Below are 15199 nucleotides of genomic sequence, written 5' to 3'. Positions count from 1 at the left end.
ACTTCAGATTCAACTACACCAACATGCCACTCAGCTCACTTCATCTTTAAATAAATAGGAAATGTTAGGGTGAAATATGAGTGCATTATACTCACAGAGGAAAAAAGCAAACCCTCCTCACCTGCATAGTGAAGTCAAAGCAAGCAGGTAAGCAGACAGTGCCCACAATGAAGGCTGACAAGGGACACCGTTTATTGAGGTTACAGCCAGGAAGCCATGCATTTCATCTGCAGCACATGCTTAACATCAGTGCTAAATCAAAAGTGAAACTGCAAAATACAGCCGGGTGACACTAAGGACACTTCCGTACTGAATGGAAAGGTAACAGCTATCATAAGAGCAACTAAAAATGTTCCATACTAATGTCTTGTCAAAGACAACTGGAACGGAGGACAACTGTCAGTTATCCAAGAGAATGAAAGTTAAGTCAAAATGCCACGAAGAAACATGAAGAACATACTTTCTGAGATGGGTCTCATTCTCCTTGCTTTCAAGGTAGGGTGCTAGAGAGCAGACAAAATTCTGCTAAGGTGGCCTGAAAACAACACAAAAACAGAGCAGAAAGCCTCAAAGAATAATGGCAAGAGTTATGAGAAACATCTTGATCCTCCTGTGGTTGTGGCTATATTCAGCATTTAGCAGGGAACAAGTAAGCAACACATGAACAAATACACACTGAGCTGACCGTATATATAGCTCCCCTCTTAGTTTTACACTGATTACAGAATGCCAGATCACAGATTAAATATATAGTTTTTAAAAAACATCAGCAAGAAACAAAATATGTAATATTTACATCAGAGTTCCCTTATGAAAACCAAAGAAAGATGCTCTTCAACCATCTTCCACTAAAAACAAAGTAAAAGAAACCAATGTGGACCGTGCTTTTTGAGGAGGACATAACCAATATAAAAAAGTCTATTTGCTATTTCTAAACATCTCACCATTTAAGTGATTTTTGCTTAACTTTCAGACTTCCACCTCTAGAAACCGGTTTTAGTTAATCAGATTATCCACCATGTTACTAGGACAGCACTAAAACAACCTCACATGTGTGTATGTTTATATGTTTTTATATAATGTGTATTAGGTACACCTCTCTCAAAACCGGAAGATAGAAAGATAAATTAGAAATTGCCACTCTACATGTTTCTCTTTATTGACATATAATTTCCCATTGCAAACTGTTAACAAGACACAGCAACTACAAGTTTTTGTGCCTAAAAAAACCCAAAAATAAAATAACACGGAAAACAAGCTTTCACACTGTATTCCTCATTACATCAAGCACCTTATCCATGCCTGTCTAACTTAAACCAACAGCCGCAGGTGGGACCTTCCCAAAAAGATCTGGTTCTTCATTGTATATATGCATGTGTTTGAGGGCATATATGGCAAAGAAGAGGAGTCAAATTCAAGGGAAGCTGTGGAAAGAAATGCCAGATCTATGCGCCCGGTGTTGGGTTGAGGGGAAAAGGGGAAGACCTCACCTATCACGCCACATAGCAGAAGAGATGGAATATTGCAAATAAGGAATTAACCAGCTTAAAGTTTTAGCGATCTCAAGGAAAGGCCTATGAAAGCATTCCATAACCTAAAAAAAAAAAATTTACATGGTTTATGATAATGTGCAACGGATGGAAGTATCACTCAAAAACAATGAGTTAAAAATGAGTTTAAATTACTACCACCTTTCCATTCTGCCCCATTGAGAATGAATCTATACTATTTTTATAGAACTACTATAGATATTTTCCCTATTATTGAAGTTACAGCTGATAAAGTTTTATATTTTAAAAACTCTTAGCAAAAGTTTAAAAGAATTTAATTCTAAAATTTGCATACAGGAGGAAGCCTTCCCAAGATGGAATAAACGCACTTTTTTTAGATCATGAATTGCCCAAGATGTTTTACTGTAACGTGAATAAACTCTGAAACAATGACTATGAAAGTGATTTTCCTGAATAATGTAGAGTAACATTGAAATAAGTACCATAAATCAGCAAATGTTCTAAATATGGAACTTTTTTTTAATGAAAAACAAAAGAGATGGAATGTGTTTGTGCATATCAGTACACAAAGCTGCAATTAAGGCTGCACATTGTCTCTTCAAAACGAAGCAGAATAGAGCTAATGAAAGTTGAGAGAAAAAAAAAACGTCCGGATTATAGACAAGAACATGAAGAAGGATTTAATGGTATGTTTCTTTGATAGCAGAGCAAGCTTAGTTCAAAATTAATAAATTAATAGATAAATTGAGACGCAGTAATCAGTGGTACATGTCCATATATCATTTTAGAGGGAGGTAGCATGCAACCAACCTTGCTTCTACACAAAGAGCCAATCCAACTTCACATCCCTCATTACTTTCTGTTCCCTGACATGTGTTTATGCCAGCTCCAGCTAGCCTTATGCTGTCCACAAACATGGCCCTGGCCCATTTATTTCCTCAGCATACTTGCTACTTCTACATCTCTTATTTTCTATCATAATCTAATCAAAATGTTCAACAGAAAAAAAATCTGTACATGAAAATAACTATAAACACTTAAATGCTGACAAATAATATTTAAAAGCAGAAACTAACAGCACAGCTGGGATAAACTGTAACAGTGATGGTTACAAATATACTAATGATGGAAAACAAAAAGCGGGCTTCAACGAGATGGACCTCTAAGAGAAAAATCATGATGCGGAACCTCTATTCTATCCCTGTATACTGAGATCAACATTTTAACAGTACATCTTTTCCAATTCAAGCCTCACTTTTACCTCAGGTTCAACCCATGGCCTCTTTCGAGGATACTGCCAACTCTTGCGTTCCCATAACAACAATGTAAGACACTAAAGGCACATAAAGTGGAGAGTGAGCATTGCTCAGAGCATTTCCAAAAAGAAAAAGAAAAAAAAAGCTTTTATCTGCATGCAGGAGAACTTCAACGTGTTAGGCAATCTCTATATCAATGGCCTCTTACAGTACTGGTATCTCAGCCTGCAGCAGATATAAGCCGCAGTGCCTCTGTGAGGCAGTCCTAGGGGGTGGCCTCCTTGAACTTGCAGAGCACCTCTCCAAACAGTGGTCTCTCTATCAGGGAGGAGAATCACCTCTTCTAGAGGATCCAACATTCTTGGCCCTTTTGTTTAAAACTCCAATGTATCTATTCACTTCACATTAACATCCCCGCTACCTGCGCCCAACCAAAAACTCCAAGCCCCAAAAGACCCCACACCACCTCAGATGCAAGAAACAAAGTCATCCCAATGGACCAAGAAACAGAGCAGAGATTGAAAACAAATGTTCTGTGTCCTACAGAATACCACAGCTCCTGTATTACAACAACTAATTTTAGCATTATGAATAGTAAGGCGTGGATATTTTCAATGCAGAGCAAAAGCAGCATCTCAAAAGATAATTAAGCAGAATTTAAAAGTCTACATAAAATCCTTCCTACCAAAATCCACCATGAATCAGTGTGTCTTACAACCAGAAAACATTTATTTTCCGCAGGCTTTGGAAAACCAACACAAAGCGTATTCAACCCTAGCCACATAAAGCCTGAAACAAGCAGGCATCTCACGGAGATGAAACACAGAAGACCCTAATAAGCATTACGGAATCCCATTCCTGCATAAATACATACGGACATCATGCTTAACGTCGGTGAGACCAATCACATAAGAGGATATACATGATGGGTCCTAAGCATATGGCAGGGATCTCAGGGAGCAAAAGGAATCTTGAAAAGAAGTGGGACTCCTTTTCTTCCCTCTTACGAAATTTGCTAGGATTTCCTTCTAATAATTCCATGAATTTTATTTAAAGAAAAAAATCAATACCATCTGTTTAAATGAACATCATTTCTTAGGACTGTTTGATTACACGGTGTGGTACATGTAAGTCATCAGTCAGGCTAGCAATATAGGACCGGTAATCTGTAAATACCTAACAAAAATAGTTCTTGTTTGTTAAACCTGTGTCTGCTCCGTCCTCTCTCTGAATAGATATCCCACAAATCCGCAGTGGCTTACAGGCCTAAGGGCTGCTCTGAGGGCTGAGGTGAGGAACTTCTCCCAAAACCTCACCCCTTCCCTAGGACATGCCAGTCTCAGCGGGCAACCAACGCACAAAAATGACACCGTGCGCAGAGGCTCTTCACGCCCAGCCCCCCGCAGAGATCTGCTCTGTGGTGCCGCCGTAGAAGATGGAAAGGGAGCCTCCAATTAGGGAAGAGGTCACTCTTCAGCAGAGATACTATGTAAATATCAGCCAGCCAGCACCCCGCAAAGGATAATAATAAAAAAATAATAATAATAAAGGCCTCAGCCTGCACGCCCTCCAAGGGCAGGCCGCAGGCGGGCTCTGGAACAGCCGTGCCTGCAGGGCTGGGCTCCCACGGGCAGGTCCCAGCCCCCCGAGGCCCAGGGACCCCGCCGGCACCCCGCGGAGGGCGGCGGAGCCCCGGCCGGCGGCGCCGGGATGCGCCGCGCCGGCACCGCGCCCTCCCGCAGGTCCCGGCGGCCGCGGCAGGGACGGGTGGGCACGGGCAGCCCCGCGGGGCTCGGAGGGCTCGCACCCTGCGGGGCCCTGGGCTCTGCCTCCCGCGGCGGGCCGATGGCTGCGGGGGAGTTGCGGGAGCGCCGGGGCAAGCGGGGAGCCCGGCCGAGCTGGCCCCCGCGGCGGGCGGGAGCCGCCTCTCCCCACCCGGGGACCGGCCGCCCTTCCCGGGGCTTCCTCGCCCGTCGGGTCACCGGCGCGGAGAGGCGAGCGGAGACGGGCACGGCCCCGCCCCACCCCGGGCTGCACTTTTTCCCCTCGGGCACCTCGCACCATCAAAGTCTGCGAGCGCGGCGGCAGCATCCTCCCTCCCTCCAGCCCTCCATCCACCCATCCACCCATCCTCCCTGCCCCCCCCCCCCCCAGCCCTCCGCATCGCCCACCCGTGCCTCCCGCCGCCGCTCCTCACCCACGCCGCGGCCGGCAGCAGCGGCAGGGCCCTCGTCCCTCTTCTTCCCAGAGCGGACCGGCCGGAGCGGCGAAGCAGGCGGCCGCGCAGCGCCCGGCAGCCGCACCTCGCTGCCGGCGCCGGGCTCCCGCCCCAGCTGTCACCGGCGGCCCGCCCTCGGGAGGCGGCGGCCCCGAGCCGCTCCCCGCAGCCCCGCCCCGGGCGGGGGGAGGGGGGACCGCTGCTGCGGCTGGGGGCGGGCAGGGGGGTCGCGGGTTTCAGCCCCGCGGGTTCCAGGCGGCCCCTCTCCTGCTCCGGGACGCGTCCCCCCGCGGCGGGGCCGGGCGGCGGGGGCAGAGGTGGGTCCGGCGCGGTGGGGGGTGTGCGGTGTCCCCGCGGGTGGGGGGATGTGCGGTGGCATAGAATCACAGAATCACAGAGTGGTTTGTGTTGGAAGGGACCTTATAGATCATCTGGTTCCAACCCCCCCACCATGAGCAGGGACACCTTCCACTAGACCAGGTTGCTCAGAGCTCCATCCAACCTGGCCTTCAACACTGCCAGGGAGGGGGCAGCCACAGCTTCTCTGGGCAACCTGGGCCAGGGCCTCACCACCCTCATGGTGAAGAATTTCTTCCTAATATCTAATCTAAATCTGTCCTCTTTTAGTTTAGAGCCATTCCCCCTTGTCCTATCACTACACGCCCTTGTGAAAAGTCCCTCTCCATCCTTCCTGTAGGCCCCCTTCAGGGACCAGAAGGCTGCTAGAAGGTCACCCCAGCCTTCTCTTCTCCAGGCTGAACAAGCCCCAACTCCCTCAGCCTGTCCTCATAGGAGAGGTGCTCCAGCCCTCTGATCATCTTCGTGGCCCTCCTCTGGACCCATTCCAACACATCCATGTCCTTCTATGCTGGGATCACCTGAGCTAGATGCAGAACTCCAGGTGGGGTCTCACGAGAGTGGAGTAAAGGGGCAGAATGCCCTCCCTCGACCTGCTGGTCACGCTTCTCTTGATGCAGCCCAGGATACAGTTGGCTTTCTGGGCTGCAAGCGCACATTGCCGGCATGTGTCCCCCTTGTTCACCTTGCCGCCTTGGCTGGTGTGGGCCCAGGCGTGTCCAGAAGAGAGAGCAGAGAAGCATTCATGAATTTACCAATTTTTTTATGCTACGCCCTACTCGTAGCACACAGGAATTGGGCACGGAGTTGTGGGATCAGCTCAGCCACTAGCGCTCGCTACCCATGCCAGATGGCTGTAAACCCTAAAACCATTTAAAAGCTCATTATTTTGTTAGAATGGAACAGAATAGCTGCTTGAGGCCCACGGGCCCAGACTTTGCTTGCAGGTTTCGTAGAATCATTTAGGTTGGAAAACACCTTTAAGATCATCGAGTCCAGCCGTTTCATACCAGACTGCCTCTTGTGCCCTGTCAGACGCTGGCTTCGAACATGCTTTTACTAAAATGCTGTTGGCAAGGATAGTTCTGTTGATCCAGACTCAACAGAAAAGCACTTCAGTTAGTTAAGTGCGAAGACCTCGGGGAGTGGGAACGGTCACCATCATCAGCTCAATGTTATGCTGATGGCTCATGCAGTATTTGTGTAAATAAACATCAAGGAGAAAATAAGCAGTTTAACCATTCTATCTGTGTTTTTTTGTATTATTGCTGCTGAGGTGCTAGGCCTGTACTAAGTTTAATAAGACAAGATGGATAGAGGAAAACTGATTTGAAGGAAGAACTGCAAGTACAAGAAACGTGTCAGCCTTGAAACATGCTCAGAGTAGGTTGTTGGGGTTCAACAGAAGGATCGCACTGGGTTGACTGATAAGGGGACGCTTCAGTCTAGCGGATAGAACTGTAACTCTGCTGATGGCCAAACTGAACGCTTCAAATCCAAATTGGAAGTGGAATGCACAGTTTGACAGTACAGGCAATTGAACAGTCAGAACCAGCTTTTGAGACCAAAAGGCAACATGCATTGCCGGGCAGTGTGAAGCAGCGTTTAAACAAAGCTCTTTCCAAAGGGAGGCATTTCACACAGGAGCTAAAGGCATTCTTGTAGCCAGAATAACCGTGAAAGTTTCTCCTCTACAGAGAAAATGCTGGTTTTGATTTTAAAATCAGTAAGAATTTAATGTCCCAGCTGGTGTTAATTACTTCATGTTGTTTATTTGTTCTGTTTTCCAAGACAATTCCAGGTATAAATGTTTGAGGTATATGCTTTTAAAAAATGTCAACACATTTAGTAGTAGCTATGTTCCCAGTCTGGATTAATGAAACCATACTAAGCAGCTTGTTATGCTTTAGCTGCTACCTAACTGTTCTTTATAGGAATAGGAATTTGGGACCTTAGTTCTGGCCCTGGTCAGGGGGAGAGGAAATTGGAGCTCCTAAATAATATCTGCATGGCCTTATACCAGTGTTGTGTCCTGTGCGAGGATGCAGTGCTGTGTTCTGAAGAAAGGTGCGGTGTTCCTTATGGAATTTGCTTATAATGGGCTCCTGCATAGGGTTGTTGCATACAAGTTATTTTCTTACCTTATTAAATAGTTTTTGCTTGAAAGTACTTCAATAAATAAAATTTATAATTTAGCTAACACTTTGTTCTCAATATTTTTCATTAGTAAAAGTGTTTGAGCTTTATTAATTTACACAAATCTGGCTTCTTTTAAAAGTAAGGTTAGGTGATCATCTTCTCGCCTGCAGAAAGTCGAGAGGATTAGCTTCCTGTCAGACATCGCTCCATAACCTGCTGCTCCCTTCAGCTGGAGAGCAAACTTCCCTCCTTCATGAGCCCCAGAGCATCCTTGTGAGAGCGGGTGGTTTGGTACCCACTAATGTCTAGAAGGTGAGGGACCCGTTGCGCTGCCTGTGCTGCACGGATGTGCGGTAAAGATGTTCCCATCCCCAAAGAACAAATGCTATTAGTGGAACTGGAATATCCAAGAGACTGGAATATTGAGTGAGAGGAAAGATTTAAAATCTGACCTATTTGTTTATTTGTTCGTTTACATCAGTGTTGTGTCTTCCTGGAAGAAAACAGCTGGGTCCTGCAAGGCTTGCCCAAGCTTACGCAGGAATTCTGGGGGTCAGCCAGAAATTAATCTGGAAACTGTGGTGTCCCTGATAATGTGGGAGGCTTCTGAAAAACACACACGGAGCAGAGCGCGCAGTTGTGAAACACAGAAGATGCCTGCAAAGGAAAAGGAATGCTTTGCCCAGCCAGTGGCTGATATGTTATTACTGTTTGTTTGGCTGTTGTGTTACCAGCTTTCTAACTCTGCTTTTAGTGATCAGTAAAGCAGATTGAAGTACTGAATCCGAGAAGTGCTATGTGAGACATCAGCGAGAAATACTGGGCCCTGTTCTGAATCCCTCAAAATCAGTGCAAATTACTCATTTAGTTCAGGGGGAATAGAACTGAGGCTTAGACGTAACACTTCAAAAATGCATTAAAAACTTTTTGGTAACCTTTGGTAACGGCTATGCAGTTCAGAATCAGAGGCACTTTGACTTTATTGTACTCAAGCTGAAGTAACTATATTAAGTAGAAAGCAAAATAAAATCTCAAGGACAAGTCATAATTGAAAAGTGAATCCAAATTTAATGTTGATATACTCATTGTAAAGAGCTTTAAGCCTGCAGGCTAGAGAAGGATATCAGAATCCTTGCTCTAAATTTGCCCTAACTTTTTAATCATAATAAAAAGCCATTGTAAACAATGGTGGTTAAAAATTCAAAGTGTAAGAAGTTTTAAAACTTCAGCTCTGAATAACTGTAATGCTTTAAACTCTTACATTCTTTTATTTTAAAAATCCTTGAGCACTTTTGAAACCGATTTACACACAGGGGACCAGATTATCTGATGCTGTAAATGTAAAAGTATTTAACTGACTTTTTAATTATTGAGATTGTTGTTATTATTGTTGTTAATATTATTAATCCTATGATTAATATTATCATTTAGAAATCAGAAATACAGATCTAAGGACAGATTTTTTTTTTTTACACAGTACATTTTTTTTCCCATTGAAATGCAGCCATCTGCAGGCAGCTATAGAATAGTGCGTAGAAACACTACAACAATTATGTATAATATGTGGCCATATTTGAAACTTCTCACTGCTCAGCACTGATTATTATGAACGTTAATACTGCTCAGGACAGGAAAAGAAAAATGAACTGCTCTCAGGGGAACTTTAAGTAGACTAATTGTAATTATCCACTTTAAAGGATTTGGGTGTGATCTTTTATGGGAATGATTTTTCTAGAAAAGTTGGGATTCAAGACATCCATTTCAGAAAGCTTGGGAGATCCAGAGTCATTGAAATGGAATGAGGTTTATTCTTCTAAGTTATTGCAGCACTGTGAAACTTGCAGTGGATTTTCATTTAAAACAGTAATGTTTTCATATTTTTTTAATTTTTTTTTTAAATCCTATTTATTCAGATTCGAGATTGCTGGGAAGAGCTGACCTGATTTTCTGAAGTAGTTGGGAAATGTTTTGCTCAGAGAGCTGGCCTGCTAAGTGTTTGCATACGGGATGCCTGGGCTTCATCTCTGCATCAGGGGTGAATCTCCGCCAAGGCTACCTTGGCCCCAGAGTGGAGGTGCTTCTCACATACCCCTGGAGAATCTGTCTTGCTGTGCAGTCATGTATAAAGCTGGTAGTGGCATTAGCACGCACAAAAAAATCGCCTATCATGCTGCTGAATTTCAAAACACAGAATTTGTATCTGCTGAAGCATAAGGGAAACTGGTGCTGGTGTCTGTAGCTCCCAAGGTGGGACCATGACTGCCAGGGGACGCTGGTTTGGCCAAGGGCAGAAACTGCCTATGAAGGCCCACAGCCTCGTGTGCGTCGACCAGATCCTTTCTGTAACATGTATTTTGTCAGAATCAAATCTTCTTTTACAAATGGTAGAAACACTGACATGACAAGTTGCGGTGTATCTTCTTGAAGATGTTCTTCTGTCTCTCTCACCTTGTTGACGGGTTCTGCTATAGGTGGGTGTTAGTAGAACATCCAGAAGCAGCATCGGTTACAAACATGCGCTTCTAAGAGGAAATACTCGCCATGCACGGTTATCAATAGCAGCCAAAGGAATCAGACTGCAATTAAGAATCAAAATGTGTTCTCTTCCAAATGTAGTTTTAACAATCATAAGTTACATTTCTGTCTTGCATTGGGTAGATTGTACAATATTCCTTTCTTCTGAGTGTGGGCATGTGCCTCAGTGGATATGTATGTGCTTTTAATATTTTCTTGCACCTGTTTTTGAGATGTCACTTTTTCCTTAATAGAGGGGGAAGAGTCTTCTGGGAATATACACCCTAAAATTAGGATTTATTATAGGCTTTATGTACAGCTGACTTGGTTAAAAGCTGCCTTGCTGTGCAGTCACATATCAAATTAAGAATGACAATATAAATAGATGAAGTTAATGACTATGCTGTGGAATATGGGAATAAAGCATTTGACTCATGTTAAAACAAAGGGGAAAATTGAAGATTTACAATATATTAACCCATGTTTGGTCAAAGATACTGCCATAGAAGTAAGCACTAGGGCATTGGATGGCAATTGATTTCTAGTACTACCTGCACAGCGCTCTCTAATGCCTATGTTGAGATGATTGGCTTTAAAAAGGAGAGGCTAGGGATTAAAAGGGTAAAAATAACAGCCATTATACTTCTTAGAAGGAATTCTCTGAGGATGTGTGCCTGTGGTTCACTCACGCTTGCTGTAGTACATAATGCACTGAGCTATTCAGAGCTTTGTTGGAAAAAGGCTGCTAAACACGGCTGTTGAAAACATGAAATATTGGTGGACCTTTTTTTCTCTTCATGTTTCTTACTCTTCCTTTTTAAGGATGAGTTAGTTAATGGCCACCTCAACTTTCTAAAGACAAGATATTATTATAATATTGTATATATTGATAAAATTATGTATTTTTGACAACTCTTAGTGGTAGTGTTCCTCTAATCAAAACTCTAGTTGCAAGGGAAAAAAAAGAAGAAAATATGCTTTACTAATCATCCAATCAATATCAGAATTTAATTATATTGAAGATTTTAGTACTTCTACAGCAGTTCATGTGTTTCTCTGTTATATACCCTGATATAACTCTTCAACCACTATACAAAATCAAGAAATATTTTACTGATACTGTGCAGATAACTGCAAGGTCTTTGCTTTGGGGAATACTGAGGAATTCCCCCCAAAAATGGTTGTTGTCATAAGGTTCATCTTTGTGAAGAAAGGGTGAGAGGGAAATGAACAGATAGTGTGATAAGTTCCTTCCCTTTTCCCCATTAAAAGAGAGAAGGATCCAAGTATTCCTGTATCTTTGAAAACTATAGTGTAACTGAGCATAGGAGATCTGCAAGGACTGCTCTTTTCAGTAGAAAGCATCTCTCTCTAGAGACAGAGTAGGACTCTGAATCTTGAATGTGGTCTTCTCTGTGGAGGCAGAAATAGGATAGGGCCAGCTGCTGTCCAACGGAGAAGATTCAGGAATCAGTGAGTTCTACCCTGTGGAAGATGAAATAGGCACTTCATTACTCATCCCAGTGATCACTAGCGTGATATTAGTCAATGAAGACACCAAAATTGCTCCTGTATGATCATATTCTTTTAAATGCTCAAAGGCAAAATAACCAAAGTTTTTCCTAGCTGTCTGTTGGTGCAGAATTTGGATGTTTTTGTACTTAATAAAACTATATTTAATCTCTGTTAAGTGACAGGTTAATGTGCAACAGAGGAAACTAAAAAGATTTCTCAAGTTTAAAAATTAATTACATCAGATATAATTAATCTTACAGTAAAACCAAAAATCTGTATTAATTGTCCATATAGTTCTGCTCTCCTTATACTGCTTTAAAGGTAATTTCACCTACATTCAATAAAACAGGCTACAGTAAGCAGAAAGTTTAGACAGGGTTAAGGACATTAGCTCTGTCTTTATGAAGTTTGTCCATAGGAAAAGGTACAAAATCAATTAATGTCTTAAAGTACACTGCCCAGAGTTCAGTAACAACTTGAGTAGTTAAGATTGTGTAAACACAGACTTCTGTCCAGATAACATGGGTTGCTTTTATATTTTCTTGTGGCCTCAGATAAGTTTTAGTGAGCTTTATATGTTAGTCTTTTTTCCCCTTCTCTTTTCTTTAGATGGCTTCAGGAAAATGCCTTCCAGAACTCGGGTATTTGACAGCTATCCCAGTAGTTTGCTGTCCTGGGCACTTCAATATATTGCACAGACAGAACTGAGAAAAATGAGACTGATCAAAAAGTATGTATTTGATATGACAAAACAAGAATGGAAATAGTATATGCAACTGAATAATTTAGAATAGAATAGAATAGAATAGAATAGAATAGAATAGAATAGAATAGAATAGAATAGAATAGAATAGAATAGAATAGAATAGTTCAGGTGGAAGGGACCTACCACAACCATGTAGTCCAACTGCAATATATGCTGGTGTAGATTGCCACTATCATTGTATAGTGGAAGGGGTAATCACATTGCAAATAGAAACAACATGGATGCATGTCAAGCAAAATCTGATTAAACTGTGTAATTGCAGGCCCAGTTAAAGAATAATAGTATTAAAATATTGTGATGAGGACTCCTGTAAAATGATATTATACATATAACAGTTTGAAAAAGGTCCAGTGAGCTGTTGCCTAGCCATAGTAATGTAGTAGTGGGGTAAAGCAGATCAAGTGGGAACAAGATAGTAGAAAGCGTATGTAGATTAGGCTAGGAGATGCCAGAAATAATATATAATTGAGGAGAGGGTAGTCAGTGACAGAGATGACCAAACTGCTGAGATCCCTAAGCTAGCACCGTTTGTGAGCTGGTTAATTCACAGCCGGCTGGGCTAATGGCTGTGCTGCTTCTGACGGCAGCCTGGTTGGTCTCCAGCCCAGCACCCGAGGGCTGGCTCTATCCACAGTACTCCGTTACGTGGAGTTTTCCCTCTGTAGCTCTTCCTTTGATTATGTTTCATGATTTACTTCAAAAAGAGAGGGCTGTGGAGATCACAAATTTATGCTGGCGAGTACTGTATGCAAATTGATTCACTCTCTGGACAGTCTTTCCAATTTCCTGAAGCCCGTCTAAGGAGGTCGCAGGAAAAAAATCCCGAGCACTGTTTGTCAGCACGCTGGAGATCAGTGTACAAAATTGGTTTAATCTGGTAAAGACAGGTAAATCTGGCAAAGCACCCAGAAGGTGCTCAGAATTTCTGCATCATTTCCCTAGCTTATTTTTTTTGTTTGTTTGTGCAACTGCATTTGGCATTTAGCCTGCCTGTCCCCTACAGAAGCCCCTCTTGCTCAAATGGAATGAGTCCGGCACAGTCTATATAAAACATTTTGTGGTGCCAGGCGTGGGGCTGTGTAACGCGAAGTATTTCCCTGCTTCCGAAAAGAAATGGTCTCTGGCCTGAAGGGAAAATGAAATGAAACCTCCAAAGGAATTTTCAGTTCCCAGCATACCTATCAAAGGGTATGACAGCACTGAATTATTTAGGTAACTTGCCGTCTTAGATTGTGTTCTTTTATGAATCATTTCAAGTGGTTTGGGCCTTAACCATAAAAAATCTTAGCATATTCTAAAGACTTTGAGAATGGCCCTAAGGAAAGATTAGGTGAGTTAAAAATTTATAGCCTAGAAAATTTTGTGAACCTCAAATTGCATTTTAATGAAATAATCTTTTTTAGTCCTGACAGATAATTAAAAAAAAAAAAAATGCTATGCTCTTCCCTGCCCCCTCTCAGTCCACCAAGGAAGTTCAGGGTAAGATTAGGATAACTAAAGGGAGTCTAGATTAAGAATTAAACTGGTCCTTTTTTTTTATCCTATGCCCCAATAGTTTATTGAAGATTTTTTTTTTCTTCCCACTCTGCTATTGAAAGTTTTCTCTTAAAACCAGATGTCACCCTGAACATGTGTAAACAGCAGATCTCTTATTGTGTGAGGATTAATTAATGCAACAATTCACATATGGATGTCAACAAAAGTACAAAAAATAAGACAAATGTATTGCTGGGTTTTAGAATTACCAACTGAATATTGTCAGCCATTGTGTTAGCTAAGCAATGTTTTGAGCAAGCAAAGTATTATGCTGCTCAGATATCCAAATTTGGCTCTTACTAAACTAAAATAAAGAAGATTCTGGCTGATCAGTGGTGTCAGCTGTGTCCAGCAGAAAAACCTTTTTAGGTTAACTTGGTGAGATTAACAGAAGTAGCAATTAATAAGGGAGTATTCTAGGTATCATACCTTTCAAAAGTGATACATATGGCAAAATTCAAATGGAATTGAACACATATCAAAATTCTGAAGCTTATCAAGCCTTCTTTAAAAGAAGAGTGGTTCATAAAATAAATACCCTTTGTGGTAAACTGAGAAACAATTTACATTTGAGGAATAAAAGAATGTTGATAAAAATCTCTGAGCTGGATGAAATTTTGATGGATTATCTGAACTATCTTGTTCTCCAAGGCATTATTCCACATACCTGGATATTCCTTATAGAAGTTTGTATTGCCTCCTCTTAAAAAAAATAAACCTCTGATGATGGTTTTATAGATGATCTCTTTCAGTGTTTTTGTAAAGTTTTAACTAATGTCTAATCCAAAACTCCTTTGCTGCAAGTTATTACTACCTGTTCTATCCACCTCAAGCACTAAAAGCATTCTCTTTGCAGAAGATTTTGCATATATTGAAGTATCATCTTTGATACGGCTGAAAGACTAATTTTCCCACCTTTTTCCTAAATGCCACCTAGGTTTTTGATCACTCACTGCTCTCCTCTAGACTTTGTCCATATGATTCGCCGCTTTCCAAAGTATGGACCTGGGTTTTGAAGTGTGGCAGCTGTGGCCTTACAATCCCGGGCAGTGAAAGGATTACCTCTGGCATGCCTTACATGCCACGACGGCACTCGCCTTTATCTGAAATAGAATGACATTCTTGATTTATCGTTTTTTTAATCTAATGTAATCCCCAATGTACTGCTACCTAGCCAGTTATTCTTCATCCTGTGTTGGCTTCTTGATCCATCCTGTTATTGACCTATCCTAGATTATAGATTAGCCGTGTCAAATGTAACACCCTGTATTAGTTCCTATTAAATTCCATCTTGTATTTTTTTGCAATCTATTGAAATCATTGTAATGGCAAAATAAGTGAAGAACTGTAGCAGATTGTCTTTGAAAGTGAGGAGTCATTTTGTTTA

The 15199-nt window shown here is 42.2% G+C and overlaps 1 protein-coding gene across 13 annotated transcripts in view; it reads right to left on the bottom strand.

The window, feature by feature from the left end:
• JAKMIP1 (janus kinase and microtubule interacting protein 1) overlaps nucleotides 1–15199 on the bottom strand; it is a 281939-nt gene that overhangs the window by 250421 nt on the left and 16319 nt on the right. For 11 of the 13 annotated variants that reach the window (XM_075420489.1, XM_075420495.1, XM_075420488.1 and 8 more), the window contains exon 1: nucleotides 4965–5097. The exons of 1 other annotated variant lie outside the window; for it this stretch is intronic. The gene's annotated coding sequence lies outside the window, so the exon portion shown is untranslated. Of the gene's footprint in view, nucleotides 1–4938; nucleotides 5098–15199 lie in introns of those variants that run through there. One more of the 13 variants, XM_075420490.1, reaches the window with a different exon arrangement.

Source organism: Opisthocomus hoazin, chromosome 5 (assembly GCF_030867145.1).
Source record: "Opisthocomus hoazin isolate bOpiHoa1 chromosome 5, bOpiHoa1.hap1, whole genome shotgun sequence".
Taxonomy (NCBI): Eukaryota; Metazoa; Chordata; class Aves; order Opisthocomiformes; family Opisthocomidae; genus Opisthocomus; species Opisthocomus hoazin.
Note: the sequence above shows the minus strand (reverse complement) of the source record. Positions and strands in the feature narration are given on the sequence as shown.